The following is a 20886-nucleotide window of genomic DNA, read 5'->3' on the forward strand; positions in this document are numbered from 1 at the left end:
TACAAGACGTCAGCCAATCTCCAAGCTGCATCGTCCAGCGATCATTAGGCCTCACCTAGGAGAAGTGTTCTAAAGGAAGAGCAACTCAACATTTTTGCTGCTTGCAGTGTATTTACACAGCAACCAAGGGGCTTAGACAAAAATCAGAATTGAATCATTCAGTCTTAAATCATTTTAGCACTGGCTTATTGTACTGCACAGGTTGTACACCCACATCTCACATATTTGCACTGTTCTGTATAAATCAATATTTATTATTAGTCAATTATAAACGTATAATGAGAAAACACACCCCTGGCACATAAATTGAATTTCAATGCCCATATATGATACCAAAAACATGTTGTATAAATAAAAACATATTTATAATGTATAATAAATAAATTGCCACCTGTCTCTGGACCAGCCATTCTCAACCAAGGTTCTGCGGAAGCCTAAGGATCCTCCAGAAGATTTCATTGAGCCGTGGCTGGTTGACTGTTCCTTTAATGGTGCCTTTAGAATTCCAGAGCCAATGCCAATTGATAAAGCCATCTGCATGAAACCAGGGACCTTTGTAGCTTCCTGTAATGTTGGCAATCTGACAACTAATGTATGGTGGGTATTCTGCTCATACGCATCCAATGTAAATAGCATTTCCCAAAAACTGTTCATAGCAGGTGTTCCCATGACACCTGAAAATCATTTTAAAGGTTCCTCAGGTTTATAAAAGGTTGAGAAGTGTCGCTCTTGACAGATATTGTGAAGCATAAACAAACCTATATACACTACACCAGCACATGACTGTTTGGGTCAAACCTGAAATGTACCAGCCATTAAATACCTGGCGTCCCTAAAATACATGAACCCCCCAATACATAAAGGAGTTCTCAGTGAGAAATATTAAAACCTCATTGTCAGAGTCTAGATCTATGCTGGAAGAAAAGTGGCTGCCCAAAATATTAGGAACTCATTGACACAACAACACAGTGTGCTGCATTCTTGTGCGTTGAATGCGGCTGTGATATGCTTGTTGCAAGCCATTATTTTGAATGGGCTGCCTAACCCAGCACACCAAAATCAAATTCAAATTAGATGCATGCATGGAATGCGCAGAAATATATCTGTTCCATGCTTTGCTTTGGTGAAAAAGTACATCAGTGTTTGGAGCAATAAACTGCACTACAGTGCACCAACCATGCATTGTAGTAGCTCCCCATTACTTCTCCTCACCACGTAGCAAATTAAAGGAATTAACAAAAAAAAGTAGGGTGAACCTTAGTGAGCAGAGAAAGGTCCAGAGTTCTATTTTTCATAGGAGGGATACACAAAAGAAAAATGCCCTTCTGTGACCAATGTGCACCTATAGTAATATTCATATTCTTTATAAAAATATATATTTTTAAATAACTTTGTTTATGAGCATAAAAACATGATAATTTTTTCATTTGTCTATGAAAGATAAAGTATATTGTTTTATCAGCTTACAATTAAGTGTCCCTTAAAAAAGCCTTCTTTGAGTTTCCCCTTCCCCCTTCCCTAAATTTTAGAATTATATATTTAAAAATTAAAAGCATAACTGCCAATACATAACTCTCCATGGTGTTCTACAAGAGTAAAATGTATTTATAGAATCTCAGTACCTAAGCATCCCTGGCAACTTTTTTACAAACCTCGCTAGCTACATAATTGCGATTGGGCGTATCGTATCACTGGTAATCTAAAGGCTGCAGCAGATTAATTCAGTTGATACAATCGGGCAGCCGCGGAGAACACTGTAACCTTATTACTATTTAATATTAAATATTACTGAGAAATTAAATCATTTGTCAAGCGCTGTTTTGAAGCGATACGGAATGCTGCAAGCTCTTTAAGGTTTACTATTAATAATGTTTTAGTTATTATTTTTTATTGAAATGTCCTTCTTGTCTAGAATATCTTTCATTAAAAAAAGTTATCTGGAATAGATTTCTGAGAGGGATATATTACAACAATATGAAGGCTGGATCATATGTTAAGTATCTTTGACTTGTCAGGTTACAAAAGAAATCTGTATATTGCAATATTGCTACAGAAAATACATTTAGAGTGTGATTTATAAATCGGCAAATAATTATCCTTTATATGTAATTATATTCATAACAATAAATAAATAATTTTTATAGTGTTTTATATTCACTATTCAGCCGCCGGGTGGAGCCTTAGGTAAGCTTATTGTTTACATAGCTCAAAAGCTCAAGTTTAGATTTAAACATACAGATGAAAGACTCAGAGGGGTATCTTAATCCTCCTCCCTCCTACTACCACCTGCTAAAAAGCCACAAGGAGCATTAGTCATAAAGTATCCACAGCTTACATCTGGTGCTCAAGGCATGGTTTAAAATATAAATATATATAAAAAATAAATATAAAATATTAATAAAAATATGTAAACCTAAAAAAATCAAAACACATTTATTAAAGATTCCTTTTAGGCATGGCAATCTTGTATTGACTTGTTTTCCAAATGGGGTGCAATATATAAAATGTCCACCCGCTGGCAATGATGAAGATGGCACAAATCTAGAATTTGCTTTGGTTGGACATCTAATGGAAGCTCTCAGGGGTACAGGAACTGATATTGATAAAGTAATGTTTGCTGTCAACACATTTGAAGCTCATTGTAAGCTCTTCGGGGCAGGGTCCTCTCCTCCTTCTGTGTCACTGTCTGTATCTGTCTGTCATTTGCAACCCCTATCTAATGTACATCGCTGCGTAATATGTTACTATATAAATGCTGTATATATTCTGTTTTTTTATTATTATTATTATTATATTATATAATAATAATATAATAATAATAATAATAATTGGGGGCATTGACAGGACAAAACCATCCAAATGTCTCAAAGAGGACTAGTATGTTAGAATTAGAGTTTGTGAGCTCTGTTGTTTAGCGGAATCCTTCTATTAAAGCAGGAGACAATTTATTCTACTACACAAGGTGATGACGTCTTATTCTCTTCTTCTTCATCATTTTTCTCCACCCAATGCTGGAGTGCTGCCCCCAGTCATTTTATTAATACGTCTCCTTAGTATATTCACAGCCATTGAAGTGAACCAGAATGATTTTCATTTGCTTCCCATATTAGGAATACTAAAGAGATAAGGATTAATCGAAGACACTATTTAAGTGAAGCATGAAAGGAGCCGAAGGCCAGGTCTGGGAAATTGCCAAATTCCAGATACCTGTGTGTGAAATCTTCTCGGCTGCAATAGAGGTCAGTCACCTATAGCAAAGCAATTTATGAAATGTTAACTGCAATTCTTTAGAGAACATTTTAAATGCGGCTATGCATGCAGAGCCCTCTGACTGGTGTGCGTCTAAAAGGTAAGGAGCCGCATTTCCTGAAATCTTAATGAAAAAACCTGAAACTCTTATATCACAGGAGAAAACAAAATATACAAAAAGATTTACAGGCATCTTAGTAAAGCTACTGGGCAAATGCAAGGGGCAAAGATGGCAGTTAGGGTGCTCATGCCAACCAAAATATGAGACCATGGACCTGATTTATTAAAGCTCTCTAAGTCTATCACGTAGGTGATTTAATGTTACCATAAGGATTGCTATCTCACCTCCTGCGCACAAAAACTCCAGTGTTTCCCAATCCAGGGTTCCAAGGAATCTCAGGGTCCCTCCAGAGGTTGTTAGGCTTTCCTTATGCAATGAGCAGTTTGTGCCTCCCAGGTCAGGCTAAGTGACACCAATGATCTTTTTGGCCATCTGTAAGGGTGAGATTTTTCCCAGTGGCCAACAATGTCAAAGACATTCTTCCTACCGATCACCACACTAATGTACTGTCAGCTGGATATGGAATTACAGCAGGTGTTCCCTGAAGACCTGAACAAGGGTTTCCCAAGTTAAAAGAAGTAAAAATGAGGATAAGCCCTGTCCCTCACTGTTAAAAGGATGCAATCAACTTGCCCACACAAATCTGCAAAAGGCCTCCTGCCCCCTTACTTTCCTGGTGTTGGTTCCAATACAATTTTTTCCTACCTTTTTTTTAAACTTGTGCACTCAAGAAAGTGATAAGTTTGTAAAATCTATCAACAATAAGCAACTTTCCATTCCCTATAAAGAGAAAGATAGATGTACTCCATATGAAAATTAACAACTTGAGTTTTTTCTCTTGCAACCTTTCATATTCTTTCACAGCACTCATGAATCTTCGTCGTCACCCTCTATGGTCGTGAGACTCCCTTGTACTTAACTCCTCTGTATATGTTGCCCCAGCCCAACTACTTAGGTGTGGATTCCATAGCCCTCCCTCTCACCTGAACTATCATGTTAATTTGACATAAATGGCATCACCCTTACCAAACTATTATGCTGATAAACTAGTACCCTGGAACTTTTGTGTCACCAACATCCCTTTCCTTTCCCACCTTTGTATACCACCCATGGTTTCACCATTTTGGCTTTTCACATATCTTATACTCCCATTACCATTTCTAACCTATACAAAGAGTCCTATTAACATATAGAAAAAAACAGTACACCCCCAAATAAAAAACTCAAAACACCACCCAACAAAACAGAAACAATAGCTAAAAGTGACCAATATATTACCTTCTCTACTGAAACTCTAGCTGCTCTGTGCCCCCTATTTTATAGTGAGGGCATTGGCTTATACAAAAGCCCCCTTATTGGATCTTCAAAATCTGTAGGCCATGGTTTAAAGCAGAGGTCACCAACCAAGAAAATTTTGGTGGTCTGCGGCTCTGGCCAGTGAGCCCCTGAGCTGGGTCGGGAGAGGGACCCTGCTGGGAAGACGGACCAGGCAGAGCCGTGGACCATGTCCCCCGGAGGGATCGCAGGCTCTGGACACTGGACACGCTCAGATCTGAGATGGGAGAGTGGGCAGGTTCTGGCATCATGATGTCACTATGGGGGAAGTTCTTCCTCCTTTTAGTGACACCCACAGTGGTACTGAGAGAGGTCCAGGGGCCCATGTTCAGTTTGCACCTCCCTATGTCTGTCCCTGGAGAAACCTCAACCCTTGCCAGAAGTCCCCAAACAAACCTTCTTCCTCTGCACAGAATGACTCTCGTGGCCCTTGTTATGCAATCCTTCCCTTTTGCAAGGCATCCTGCTGCCTGAGAGATAATATAACATATACTATTTTATAAAGACTTTCTGAGCATTTTGTTGCTATGGAAACATTACAAAGAAGAGTTGAGATTTCAGATACTGTCAGTCACTTTGATGGAACTCATTGAAACACAGTGATGCAAGTTATACTTTGAAGAAGGGAAAAATGTCTCAGGTAGCTCTTATGAAAGATGCAGCTCATCAAATTCATGTGTAGCCTTGCAGGCATGTAGGCATAGACTGGAGCACATTTCCTGTGTATATCTGTTACTACTTTGTGGCAATTTTAGGTGCTGGGGGGATAAAATGTTGCTATTGGCACCCTTAAAGACCAATAATTAAATATTGCCTAAAGCTTTGCAATTCGATAATGCCTAAAGTACATTGGATAAGCCTCCCTTTTTGGGTTAGGGTTTTCCAGGCTGCAGCCTCCATCAGCTTTTTTTTTTTTTTTGGCTCCTGAGAGTTCTTGGGAGAGATGAATGCCTTTGTAACTCAGCACACACAGAGGTCCCATCCTCCAACCCTTTTATAATTAAAGGCATCATCTGTATCTGGCATCTGTAAGGGTTACAAGTATGGTAATTTGCAAAAGGGTGTTCATGGAGGGGGGACAACAACTTCTTCAGTTTTCATATTTTCTAAATGCTATGTGTGCAAATCGAACAAATTGAACCAGGGTTGTTTTTTTTTGCCTTCCTCTGGATCAACTATGTTCATAGGGTTTTATATCTGGGATATGTTTATTTCCCTAGAGGATGAACTTGATGGACTTATGTCTTTCTTTAACTATGTAACTATGTGTGCAATGCAGCTACATATGGAAAGGAACCAGCCAGGATCCAGGACCTAATTTTCCTCCATTGGTGGTTGCTCAGTAATGAGGATTTGGCAGTTAGGGGTGTTGACAGCAGCTAGCTCATGAGTCATGATGTCAGCTTTGGTCTTGCAGTCCTCCTCCAAGTTTCCTTGAAGCAATGGCCACCAGAAGCCCAGGAAAAGATCACAGTAGACCCAATTTATTAAAGCTCTCCAAGCCTGTACTGGGTAACATTGGATGATCCAACAAACTTGAAAGAGATTTCCTAAAATAATTTGGTATTATTGAGCAAATGTTTTTGATCCTGGACCAAATTTGTTCCAGGTTTGTTGGATCATCCAGGTTCCCCCCATGATAATCTATCTTCTCCAGTCTTGTAGAGCTTTAACAAATCAGGCCCAGTTTGTCAATGCCCACAGCAGTCTTCTATCACATTGAAATATCAGTGGACAGCATAGCTACTTGTCATATCTGTAGTTCTCAAAAGATATTGCACCTCCTGGAAAATTTTCTGTCCATGATCAGAGAATAAAACCTCAATTCTGGAGTTACAGCCATTCAACACTCAAGGAATTGTGTTTCAAAGTCAGTGGCTGCAGTGCTGGAATTGAGATAGGAGACATGGGCCACCCAACAAGTGAGTACCAACACATATCTAAACCCAAAAAACAAGAACTGAAAACTGTAAACAAAATTGTAGCTGACTTGTCCTTGGATGTTGTGGCTGACTTTCCTTTCTTTTTTTTTTTTCAACTTTTTATTCTTTCACATCAACACATGTCATGTTCATAGATAACTATGCTCATTTCTGCACTGTGCCTACAGAGAAAGCCATGGTGGTCATCCTGGACTGCCATCCTGATATGGACTTCTTCTAATCTCCATTACATTGTAGGAAAATAAATGCAGCCACCACATAAAAGGACTGTCAAATTGCTCTGTAATAGCTTTTGTTCTTCCATTCATTTCCCTTTACAGAAACTTTGTATTGACCCAAAAGTATGGAAACATAAAAAGGAAAATCCCTAAAAGCTGCAAAGGCACATGGTACATGTCTAACCTTTATACTTGTGCACCCAAGACCTTGGCAATAAGGCCACATCTTTTTGATGCCAATTTAGCAGCTCAGTGTTTTGAATTCACATTGGTCACCAATTAAATAAAAAGCCATAAAAGCAGCATGTAAATTTAGCCATTTGACATTACCCTTTCCTTTAATATATATTCCGGATAGAGGAACACTTAATTGGCTCCGGACCAATTATCCCCCTCCTAGAACCCATCTCTTGCAGCCTAATAAGAGTTAAAACCTTGCCGTCAATATTGCGCGACCAGACGGGTAAATTTGTCAGGAGTGACCTTCAAAAGAGGACATGATGTTCCTTCAAGGACATTAAACATGAACAAGGAACAGTTTGACAGCTTCTCTTTCACCGTAAAGGACTCTACTGGGGTTAGAAAATTGTGCAACTTGTAATACATCCTAAACCTTTGTTTGGTGCTTCCTAATGCTGTGTAATGGCATAATACGGATCTGACATTAGTGGGTATCAAATCAATTACATAAATTCTCAGGCTTCTAGGCTCACAAGCTTCTGGGCTGATTACTTGTCAAAATGTCATGTGTCCAATTAGCTCTATGACTATCCGACAGGCAGACCTTGATGTCCATATTGATGCATGGTTGCCAGCACATGCGTCCTCCTAGCTCGCAAGTGTGGAAGGTAGCACAGGCAGTGTAATATTGCTCCAGAGAACAGGGAGGAAAGAGAAAAGACTCGTCATGTAAAAACCACTAATTGTGCTGGAAACCTAATTAGCTCCTTACCATATCAACGAAGCTTGAGGAGTATTTGCTGTATGTGGATGAAAGAGGGCCATATACTGTAGTTGGAGAAAAACCTTTATCTATAGGAAGTCTCTGCTCGTAACCTTATTTGACCCCCCCATCACATTGTTGAGGGTTATATCTCTACACCAGCTTGTCATTGGACAGTGAAGAAGAAGCAGCAGACTGATAAGGTCATCTGTTGGCCACACTGCTCTCTGTCCTATCCTAATGCTTCTTGTACTGCAGCACAACTAACTCGCCCATTGACCTGCCCTGTTCTCTGTTACACAAGGACTGCAGGAGGCTCCAGTTCAGATACTTACCCGGCTTGCATCAACAAAATACATTTAAAGGCCAATTACATTTTCGGAATAAACTAGCTTAATGTATTCCAGTATCAAAGTACAAACTTTGCTTTTTTAAAACTCAACTGCAACATAAGTAGAAAAGCCGTTCCCCAGCCAGCAAGCTGCAAAGTGGAAACATCGCTCGCTGGGGGAAAGCAGTGGTCTCCTTGCAAAGGTCTGACAGGTTTTGTTTCAATGAATACAGAGCCAACCTATGTCAGCTGGAGAACCACAAGTCTCAGTATATCCCAACAATTATCATGCTGGAACCTACAGCTCTTCAAATTCTACAAAGGGTCAGATTATCTAAGTTTGCGCTATCAAAAGATTCAGATGCCAAACACATCCAGCAAAATAATCTATTCTGCAGAGAGATAAAGGAGGGAAATCTGCTACTGCTATCGCCTTCCTCAAAGGACATCCACTTGTCAAAGATTCCGGTCGCTTGATAATAACTACATCACCCCTAAGGCACCGGAACGGTGTGCATCACCAATAGGCTCCTGCAATCCAGGGCCGCCGCCATCGTTGCTTGTTATCTGAAAATCCTTGCAGTTCACAGCTGGGAAAGTTAATTTTGTCTGTATCAATAAAAAGCTTCTGGTGACCGATAAAGGTAAAGATGGCTGATTTGTAAAACAATCCGCCTCTCGTTTTAAAGTTCTAAAGCTGGGTGAGCGAAAATCAAACAAAGGCTCCATTTATCACTCTCCGGTATCATTTAAATAGCGCTTAAAGCATGCTAAAATGACCTGCAACAATACAGGTTGAGACGACAATGTATTTATATGTGTATGAAAAGCCTTATGTGTCCCTGCTTGGGTATTCACCCTCTCTATAATGGGAAATCCTAAATTATTCTTTCATTGGCACCGGAGGTCAGGGTTTATTATCCAATAATAAAATTTGTTCCAATAAGGAAAACTTACTTACTTAAATATCTCTCACTTCCTGATGTGTTTACTAAATAGGAAATAAAGGAAAATCTCACCAACAGGACAAAGGTGACAAATGACGAATCGGTTGAATCCAAGTCAATCCAATCCAAGTCAAGCTGCTATGATGATTCATTGTAGCAATTTTTCCAATTGCTACCAAAATTTGCCTGCAGGTAGAATTACAACGGTGTTACAGACTGAATTCTCATTTTCGGAAATGGGTTAATCCCTTCCCCCACAAATCACAGGACCACCAGCTCTGCTATGCGTTAAGACCATTAGATCGAGGCATCTACCTCACCATATGCTTAACAAGGCAACAGAAAATAGAGCATTGATCGGCTGTGAATCCATCAATTAGGTTTAACTTAGCCTAATGACACAGTAGTGTGTCCTAGTGACACAGTGCAACATGATCGAAAGGCAGGATAAACCAGAAAAATATAGAAACAAAACAACAGGATTTACAGCATAGACACACTGATGTGTTTTTAATAGAAAATTGATCAAAATTACCCCAAAAATGGCATAAGATTTTGTAAAAATAATAGAAATATCGCCCTTTCCCCACAGACTTATGCAAACCAATTCAAAAAATTGGCCATCCATTTTGGACATACAGTTTAAAGTAAATTGCACCACATGCTCACCTTTGGAACCAAAAACAATGTCTGAAAGTCTTTTAAAATTTTCTTCTAGGCCACATTCACATGTATGGTGCAGCACCGTACACGTTACTATGTGCATTGTATGGCAACCTCTGGCAATGCATGTAATACATTGGTGCACTCCCTAATTCCTGCATACAGCTAAACACATACCCAAACTACCTTTTTAAAAGATGAGTGATCACCCAAACAGAAAATTCAGAATATTGAATGTTATCATGTACAATGGCATATTTACTAAATTGCCAAATTTAAGTTAGGTTGCACCACCAAATATCACAGTTTATCTTGTGCCTAATTTGTGGAAGGAAATGGAGCCCCTGGCGCTCACCTATACAAACAAAGGAAGAACATGCACACTGACAATGTCCTTACTGGAAACTGTACCCTACAACCATGTGTGGCCTGGAACTGCCACTTCCATGCTGGGACTTGTCGTGTCTCATTAGTCCATAGCAGTTGGATGCTGCCAGAGCTGTGCAGGCTGTGTATTTAAAGAAGAAAGGAGGAAATGCAATCTTCTCAGAAGTGAACAAACTGAAGAAATTCATTCTGCAAGCAAGTTTTCCATCATGCACCATCTGGCTGGCAATTCGTCAGCCCAGATGAGGCTCACGCGAAGATATGTTAAAGATTTGCTGCCCCCAATTTCACCACCTGGGAAGACTTTGCTATTCCTGAACTCAATCAGCGCAAGATGCGGACCAGGAGGAATCTATGTCAGCAACATTGAGATCAGTATATAAATATATAGGAGTCAATGACCCTTCTCCTGCCTGTCTGGACCATACCATTCTTGGTGGTGCTGGGGGAGTCAGTTCTCCAGTCATTTGCTAACACAAGTGAGTCTGACAAATGCTAATTTGCAGATTATCAGCTTTCCCAAAGCTTGGAAAGAATTCTGACACTGACGGTTATCGAAAATCCTTCACTGCAGCACTGAGATTATCATTTAGCCGTGAGCGTTTATTATGCATGCATGTTATCAACATTCTACATGCCATACATTCTTTTAGAACATGCTGGAAACCACACCAAAAATAGTGAGAATTTGCCCTTTCAAATGTAAGCTGGAACAGATCCCCATTTCTTTGTTCTTCAATCAAAAAATGTGATAAAAATGGCAATCGCATTTTCTTATAGTGCTTTGATCACCATACTGTAATGGCTCCAAATTGGCAATCTGGAACTCCATTTACTTGATAAGTTTTATCTCTATTGTGCCCCTATGATATTTTCTGATCCATAAATTGGCCAATTAATAGATATGCTAATTGTCCCCTTTATAGATCACCCCTATTAATCTTGGTGATAATTGTCACCGGCTCAAAAAAGTGAGATCAAATCCAACATCGCATTGGTGTCTCTGCAAACAGGTGCACAGGGAAATCTTCCAATATGGATTCCAATATCAGTGACAACTAAAGCTACTCAAACACAGTAAATGAGAATCTACTCACAGATTTAAAAAAATCAGATTATTGTTTTGATGATCAATCCACTTCATTGATCATCCCTTAATGTGCATCACACTACAATTAACGAAATAAAAATACGTCACAACTCCCTTCCCTTTGTATGATCCCACCCATGTGCTTGGAATGTTTCGTTGGAAATACTGCACATGGATAAGCGGTTCTCAATGATTGACCATCTACAACTAAAATGTACTACCCGTCATATTCTTATGGTCAATGTACGGCAATGGGTAGAGCTATGGGTCATCAGCGATCATTAGACATTACAACGAATGGTGGACTTTGAGATATTGTTAGATGATCACTCACTTTGTATGGGTGGAATTAGAACAAATTTCACTTTCGTGAGATTTTCTCTAACTTCTTATTTATCTGCAGGGCAAGAAGTAAAGGGAAATCTCCCCAATGGGACACATTTCCAACTATCCCTAGATTTTCCCTCTTCTGTCCCCATCTCCTATCTCTGTATATGATGACAAATTATCTTCATTACCTTTTTAATGAGATTTTGCTCCTCATTTTTGGTCTAATCGGTTTTCTTTTTTCTCACTAATATGGTTTCTATGTAATTTACTCCTTTGGGGTCTATTGATTTATTATCATGTTTGCTCAAAATGCACAAACAACTTTCACACTGGATTCATTTAGAATATGTTTTAGTAAAGGAACATTTACACATTTTCCATCCAATCTGAAAAAAGTGTACATTTTGGATAAAAGTTGGGCAAATCTTGGGAGGAAAAATGTATATACTGTATATCAGGGGTGCGCAACAGGTGGATCGCGATCTACTGGTAGATCGCAAAGGCAACGCAAGTAGATCGCGAGCCCTGCCTTTCAATATAAACTCTACCACGCACAGGAGTCCAAGTTTTTATTGTTGGTGGATCATTTTGACTTGTGTATTTTAAAAGTAGCTTGCAAGCCAAAAAAGTGTGGGCACCCCTGCTGTATATACACCCCTCGTAAGTTGTATTACATTGGCCAGTAGGTAGTGCAGCTGGTAGCTATTTGCTTTTGAATTTCTTCTACTATACAACATAGGAATTGACCTCCATTGACTGCAAAATCACTGTACTGGAAATAATGCATGCTGAAAGCACAAAACCACTGGCTCCATTGCAACCAGGAGCATAGGGAAAGCTGACTGTACCTTGAATAGAGTTTCCCAGGGACAACATAGAGATTACAGTGACCAATCAGATCTTTTCATTCACTAGAAGAAAAAATAAATTAAAAGTTAGAATCTGCTTGCTAAGGGGTGACACTGCCGGCTGATCCATTAGGGTCCTTGAGTACCATAACTTTGCCTATCCAGATGGCAGCTTCACTTCTCCATCTTTCGAATGACCCTGCATGCTTGTTGAGGTGTGAGATCACATGACTGGACACAGACAGCCTTCAGCCACACTCCTTTTCAAGCGACGCTTCCTGCCTTTCAACTGACAAGCCTCTGAACATGCTTTAAATTATACATAAGTGCATATACGTATCAATTATGCATATAAATTACATAATGATAAAAGTCACTGTGGTAAAAGGCCCTCTGCCTGTCTGGAAGAAGAAAGATCACATGGAGCTCTGGCCTTTTCATTCCTGCAATACTCATTGGTTTAATTTGGGATAGCGGCACAGCTTCGAGGTTGTTTTTCTTTTTAAACAAAAAAGGCAGAAGATATGGGAAGGTGAAGCTATGCACACAAGGAAATGTTCCATGGCAGAGGTGAGGCTATCCAGAGATGGACAACAAAAAGTGATAAATGCTTATGCTACATCATCAGGTTTTGGAGGTGGAGGAGAAAACTGGGCAATTGCCCAGGATCCCTACTTTCTCCAGAGCCCCAATTGGCAAAATGACAGAGGGTGAGGAGAGCGGGAATATTGTGCATTTGGGGCTTCCGCTTCATAATTCTCCATTTTGCCTAAATTCACACCAGTCCATCCAGATACTGCTCAATATTTTATATTCGGTTTTTTGTTTGCACAAGGAAAGCCCTACAAGGCAGTCTAGAATTACCAGATATTCTAACCCCAAATTTTTGCGGCCTTGTGCTAGGCGTACACTGTGTGATTTTCTCTCGATAGTATGATCATTATTACAATCCCATTAAATCGATTCTTGCCATTGACTACAAGTACCATCCACGTGTTCCATAACTGTCTGAATTACAATTGATCGTACCACTATACCTTATTGAACTGTTGATTAGAACAAACAAAGTGGTTTGGATTTCAATACGATGGTTATCCAATTGATGATAAAACCCTTGCTGATCAATTTTTGATCCACATTGTGAATAAATACGATTGGAAATGTTAGATTTTTAATTTGTTCAACTTTTTTGTTCTATTGATTGTCTAATCTAGTGTTGGTAAGCTTACTGTGACTGGAGACATGCAACTGTAGATGATCAGAGGCTATGGAGATGCTACAGAAGATGGCTAAAAGCTATGGAGTTACTTTAAGACAGTGATTTTCAACCACTGTTCCGTGGCACACTAGTGTGCCGTGAGAGATCTTCAGGTGTACCGTGGGAAATTATCCAATTACCATTGTCGAGTGCCTGTGCTGTAGTGACTGGCAGAGTAATGTAATACTCTTCCATGTCAGTGGGTGGCAGTAGGTAGCTCAAGCGCCTTGTTTATTTTTAGAGGCGAGAATTAGCTACAAAGTGTAATTTTGTAACACTTTTGATTTGTGGTGTGCCGCAGGATTTTTTTAATGTAAAAAATGTGCCGTGGCTCAAAAATGGTTGAAAAACACTGCTTTAGGAGATGATCTAAGGCTATGACTATGTAACAGGGGATGTATAAAGGCTTTGTAGTTGCTACAGCAGATGATCCAAGGCTATGGGCATGCTACAGGTGATGCCCAGGGACTAGGGGCATGGTACAGCAGACGGTCCAAGGCTATGGGGTTGTTTAGGAGAAAGTTAAAAGCTATAGGAATACTACCAGAGCTGGTCAGAGGCTATGGAGTTGCTGCAGAAGATGGTTAAAAGCTATGGAATTACAACAAGAACTGGTCAAAGGTCATGGGCATGCTGTGGGAGATTCACAGAGGCTATGCTATGGGGTTGCTACAAGAGATAATCAGTGGCTAAGGGGTTGCTAGAAGAGATGGTCTGAGGCTATGGGTATGCAATAACAGATGCTCAGAGACCATGGGGTTACTAAAGGAGATGTTAAGAAGATATGTGCATGCTACAGAAGATCGTCCAAGGCTATGGGGTTACTAAAGGAGATGACCCAAGGCTATAGGCATGCTACAGAAGATGCTCAAGGACTATGAGCATGCTACAGCAGATGATTTGAACCTATGAGGTTGCCTAAAGAGATGGTCAGCAGCTGGTCAGGGATTGGGCACATTGTACAGAAGCCAGTCATTGATTTGAGATTATTGACATGAGACTTTCAGCCTTAATTTCCTAAAAGTTCAAGACTTCCAAAAATTCCAAATTTCATAAATTTACAAATTTTCAAAAAGTTAAACTATTGATTGAACTCTTTAGAAGTCAGAAGTACCACCGGAGGTTGGGTTCTTGGGCCATGGGGTTTGCCATTTGTACAAATTGGCTATACCTTCCATCAGAGGTCTGCATAACATTTCCCATTTCAATATTCGGGGATTGAAGGAGGAAAAAAAAAATGGGAACATGTGATTTGAGTGAACTATAAGGTCATCCTGGCGATGAGGAACATTTGGCATTTGGATGGCCCTAAACTTTCCGAGTTCCAGACGAGGCTGATGTATAAGTATTTGCGTCCTGGTAAATGTCAACAAGTGCAAGATGACTGAAAGAAAACATTGGATTGAATGTCGGAGGGATTGAAGGCACTTGGCTGACGTCACGATGCCAGGCTATGGAGTGCTCTTGAGCTGAACATTAGAGTGTGCAGGTGTCCCTGGCAGACAGCTTGGCTGTGCCGGAGCACGACTCTCCAACGCAAATGAACACACAAATTAAAATGATTGCATCTTTGCAGTGAGAGGCATTTGTTGAATGTTGCAGATGATTTAAAAGCTGATTAACGGACTGGCAGCAGCCGCGGTGAATCTCAAGGATTAGATTGCTTGCACACTTAAACTTTTCGTCGGTGGAAACGATCTTTTATGATAGTTACAGGTGACAGATAAATGAACAAGAACTCTACACACAGCACCTATTCTGTTCAATAGAGCGGGGAGGGAGGAGGATGAGCAAGTGGCACCCCATTGTGCTCTCCTCCCTTGTCTTGTATAGCAATCGTTCCCGATCATTGCCTATAGATTCGTCCTCATAAATCTATTCACGGGCGACCTCTGTACATATAACCGCGACCGTTCATCTCAGGTGATTCCCATCTGATGTGTGTACTAAGCCTTAGGCAAGACCAGACGATAACAATCGTTAGTTTTATCGCTATGACAAGCTAGAATTGAGTTGACAACATTTGTAATTCGGACCCTAAAGTGAAAGAATTGAACTACAAGCCATGAAAACTGTTTTCTTATAGGCAAATCCTTCTCTCTTTTTACAGACCTCTATGGATAAATACATTGGGCCTGTTTTATTAAAGCTGTCAAAAACTGGAGAAGATACACTTTCATTAGTGCAGCTGGGTGATCCAGCAAACCTGTGAATGGATTTCTTAAAAAAGGTATTTGCAGTTTGTTAGCAAATGTTTTGAATCCTGGACCAGATCCATTACAGGTTTGCTGGATCACCCAGCTTCACTGAGTAAGATAATGTTGTCCAATAAATAAGGCCCATTGCATGGGTCTGCATGGACAAACGCCTGACATGTTACAATATACAGCCACAGTGATATGTTATTAAAAAGTCATTACTTTACTCATTAAAAATCAATCCTTGAGCTCCAGTCCCATGACTTTCACTAGACTGAGATGATGTCATCAGTCTGCTGCAGGCAGGAGAAAGCATTTTCTCCGTCTCCTCTGCCAGTGATCAGATTGGAAGATTGTACCCAATCAAAGCACGAAGCTACAACAGGGCAGATATGTGCCAGCAAGATTTATATGATTTAGTCATCATTTAGCCAGGATCTCAGCCCAGATGCTGAAGTAGATGCCTGAACAAAGATGGTTAAATCTCTCTAGAGGGAAAAACATATGAGATCATTAGGTCATGAGGAATACCGCAATTTCCATAGGAAGTAATAGATATGTGTAAGGGCAATTGAGACTGCTTTAGGATCAAATGATACCATTCGGGGTTCCAGGGACTGGCGCCTTGCAAGCTACTTTTGAAGAACCAGCGTAGGCACATTTGACATCTAGCGCAGTGAGCAGTCCTGAACCACTCACTGCCGCCCCCAATCATTCTCTATGGGGCTTCAGCAGAGATTCACTGACATGAGGAAGCGGTAAACACACCTCAACCTTATGGCCAGTGTGAACATTACACCTGTTGTTGGATTTAAGTACATCTTATGTGCTAAAAAAAAGAAAATAATCACTGTACAATTATAATATATTATAAGATAATACAATAGGTGCATTTACCTGATTTACCTGCAGTAGACTGACATCTGATTGGGTGCTATGCGTCACATTGTGCGTTGAATAATATTTTTGCTCTTTGCCTGTACAGTCTATGCACCATTTTCTGCTTAGACTAAGAAGAGGTACAATGTGCTGCACATACATGAACAATAGCTGAGCATGACCTGTACCTCCAGCATCGCTCTATACCTCTACCTGTGTGCATGAGCCTAAATTATGTCCATACACACATTGTGTAACAGCACAGACGCTAAGTCTTCAGCGCTTACTTTAACCTTGGAGAGTCACCTAACGCTTTGCTGTGTCCCTCCTGCCGTGTGTGAAACTACACTTGTTCCATCTCAGAATATTCTGCAGCATCGGATGCAATTAAAATACCATTAGCATTTACAATTCAGCTTCTAAAGCTTACTAGTTCAGTTTTTCTGGAGTGTAACGGGTTTAGAGCGTCTACGCAAGACTGCAATTGTTACCCAGCCAGTGACCTCTAAATCGTCGGCAGAGAATGTTTGCTCAGAGCTGCAGCTGACATATACTGCGCCTGATGACAGCTGAAAAATAAACGCAAGCCAACATCGCCATGGTCAGAAGGTAGATGGGATGCTTGTTTTAGGAGCTTGCAATTAAGTCAGCGTTAATCAGAGAACTCCGTGCAAATGCTCTGTGTGTCTGATGAATACTGAGAACATTTTAAATGCACATACACATTTTTTTATCTGACATGTTCATATGTTGGACTTTTGGATACAGAAAAGATGGGGTTGAAAATAAATATACATATATGTGCATAGTGTTCTCTCCGTATTTACTTATGTGATCATCCAAAAGATGACTTCTGGTAATCTAAATAGATATGACAGTGAGTGTATAGACTGCCCTGTCACACATGGCACATAATTGCCCTACTTTGGTCATACCTGGTGCATTACCATGTTGATTTGGTATCCTTAGCCTGGCATTTTAGGAACAATTCACACATTTTAACACCTGTTCAGACTTCCTGACACCAAGGATTGGATAATGTTAATTGCACAGGGTGGTTCAATATTTTCATACCTCCTGGTCCTGGAAAATTACTATTTTACATTCCATGGTGATTGACTGTTCCTGCTGTGAGAATATATATTTTGGGGTATTTCCTACACAGGTAGAACTATTAAAGCAGCATGGAGAGTTGCAAAATGTCTTCAACGTTACAAAAACAAATCCAGCTGAGTTTGATTATATAACCAGTATTATAAGAAATGGATCAGATGCAACATTGCAGGATTAGGGGTGTAGCGTGTTCTTTTAGGTTGATATCCAAGCAAAATTTAAAAGCATTGGGCCTATCAGTCACCTTTCTCATTAGGAAAATGGAAGAAAGTCCTTAACCACCCAGAAGCCTCTGCTACTTATTAGTCAACAATGCAGCAGGTCCCTTTGGGTTTGTGGCAAGTTTCATAACACCTTTGTCTATCTGCAAGAATACAGATCAGACCATCCAACTTCCTTAAAGTGTCATAACTTTGCATTTCAGTGGCCCTCAGCTTCATATAATATCAAAGGGTGGCACCAAAACAGGAACCAGCAATGTGATAATAAACTACTTCTCTCCAGCCAATGACCATCCTCAACCAACCCACAAGGTGGCTGGGGGTCCGTTGTATGGCCATGACCATATTGTGTAGAATATTACCTGAATCATAATAGTAACATTTCATTGGCGGCCAATTGCTTAAAAAATCATAATTCTTAGATATACATAAATTTAAAACTTCACATACTATGATGCAGTCTATTTGTAAATGTTTTCCTCCCAAGATTCACCAAACTTGTGCCAATAATTTACAAGATTTTCACACTAAATTAAATTAGAAAATACGTGAATCAACTTTTACTCATGATTCATCCATTTTCCAAAAGGAAAAAAGTGAGAAATTAGGTAAACCTTGGAAAACATTTAAAAATAGACAACTTTTAGAATTCAAATACACAAAGCCATGTTTAAGCATCATTATTAGTAGAGGGTATAAGAAGAGTGCAATTAGAACTAAAATATTCAGCAGCTTCTGTCTAAAAAAAAAGCTTCTGGAACCATGGACAAATATAATCAGCTGAACAAATAGCAATTCTGAAAAAGCTATGGAGTAAGGACATGCAGTTAGTTTGGGTTTGATCTTTTTAGAATAAGACATTGGTAAATCTTGTGTTTCAGAAGAAAAAAATGTCAGTACATATTGAAACTTAGGTGTCAAAATATGGTCCTATGTGAGCACAGTTTTGTAACCCTTTTTCAGCTCAGTATAGTTACCCAAGGTTATGTCTCAAATAAAATCCAATTGTAGGAGTCTCAAAATAGACAACCTTCCTCTAGACATGGGCTGTCTCTCTATCTTAACAATCAAGTCTTATTGATTGTTCCGTAACATTCAGGTCCCTTCTGGGGGCTTCATCAATAATTATGGCGGAGGAAACTGGTGGTCAGTCCCCCCTCCCTGCCAAGATTGGTCAAGAGTTTGGCAACTCACTGAACCATAAAATTTTACAGTCTCTGGGTGTCATCATGGGATCTGCTATCAATAAAAGAGCTGATGAGTTCAAAATGAGATGTCTGGGAAGATGGGAACACATTCTTCTTTAGCTGGTGCAAATTGGAATCTTTGCATTGATCAGATATCTTTCAAATCCCTTATATGGAATAGAAGAATTGTATATATTTGTATTTGGAGTTACATTTTTGAAAGCAGAATGAATCTACCCATTTATGTATATTTATTTATTGAAATATCTCTCTGTCTATCCATCCATCATTTAATATATTGCTCATCTATTGAATGTTGGTATCTATCTATCTATCTATCTATCTATCTATCTATCTATCTATCTATCTATCTATCTATCGTCTACTAAATGCATAAGTACAACTATGTAGTCTCATTCTCACTATGCACATATTGGTGCTGATTTTTAAGCCAATGAACTTTGCAATCTGCAAGGACAGTTGATTTCCTGTTGGAAAGTCAGGGTTGCACTGCTTTTCTAAACATTTTGCTGTACAGACAGCCTTTAAATTCTTTAAAAGAAACACCTGAGATTTTCCCTTTATGTCATTTCTAAAAGCAGAGGAAAATGCATAACAACACAACAAATTTATAGAGCCCAACGCATAAGGACGCTTTGCATTTTCTGTGCGCTTTTTTCTTTTGTAGTGTGAACACAATTTAATATACAATAGTGTGATCATAACACAGTTTGGTATCAATAACCCAATCATCGTCCATACACTTTACACAGATTCATTAAAGTTATTCCACAATATATTCCAAAATAATATCCTTACCAAAGCAACCTCATGCAGATCAGTAAAATATCAATCTGAATGTTATCTGAAGAAGCACAGCAAATATGCATGAAGGTTACAACTTAACCTCACAGTATCTGAAGAAGCTTTTCCCAGTGCAAGAAACAAATCATTAATGTATATATACACACATTTCATATCATACAGGAGCTCTAGGTAATGTAAGAGTGCATTCATTTCAATTATCGTATCTGGAGTCCAGATCATTATTGCTATAAATCACAGATTTTTTTTTCTTTAAGTAAATAGGTAATTATTTTGGATGTCATAGGAGAAGTAGGCAGTGAACAGGTTTGAATATTTTGGCTGCTCTTTGCATGCACCTTCCCCAGGCAAAGTATATATGCAGCATCCATCTACTTATAGATGACAGTCCAGCACTCCAAAGGGCTATCGCTCCACTGCTAATGCTATCACTTGTGGAAAGAGCCCTCCGCAACCCAGGTCATTTACAAAACTGAATGCCAAATTCCAAAAACATTGCCTCAGCTGTCCGCTTAGCATTTCTTTACGCCTGATGACCTGTCCAAAGTGTTTTTTGTCATCCCTATTGGGTAGAGAGGATTTGTACAAAAAAAAAATGCACAAATAGTAATTGAACTGTTATGTATGCAGCTCGCTACGGGAGAAATGAGAAGACAACCACACAATGTAATGAGCCCCCTACGCTGCAGAGACAAGGGGACACCACCACAGGCCAGTCAATTAAGGTCACTTGCAGGGCACCTGTGGGTTCATAGTGCGCTTTGTGTTGAAGCATCCCATGGGGGAAACAATGCATTCTGTTTGTGGCAAAGGGGTTAAATGCACTGGGCTAAAGGGGTAATGTGTACCTGAAGGGTCTT

General features: G+C 39.6%; 1 protein-coding gene across 1 annotated transcript in view; it reads right to left on the bottom strand.

The window, feature by feature from the left end:
* Positions 1–20886, bottom strand: part of LOC140337086 (G-protein coupled receptor 22-like) — a 115139-nt gene that overhangs the window by 93925 nt on the left and 328 nt on the right. The window lies entirely within an intron of this gene.

The sequence above is a fragment of the Pyxicephalus adspersus genome, chromosome 8, assembly GCF_032062135.1.
Source record: "Pyxicephalus adspersus chromosome 8, UCB_Pads_2.0, whole genome shotgun sequence".
Classification (NCBI taxonomy): domain Eukaryota; kingdom Metazoa; phylum Chordata; class Amphibia; order Anura; family Pyxicephalidae; genus Pyxicephalus; species Pyxicephalus adspersus.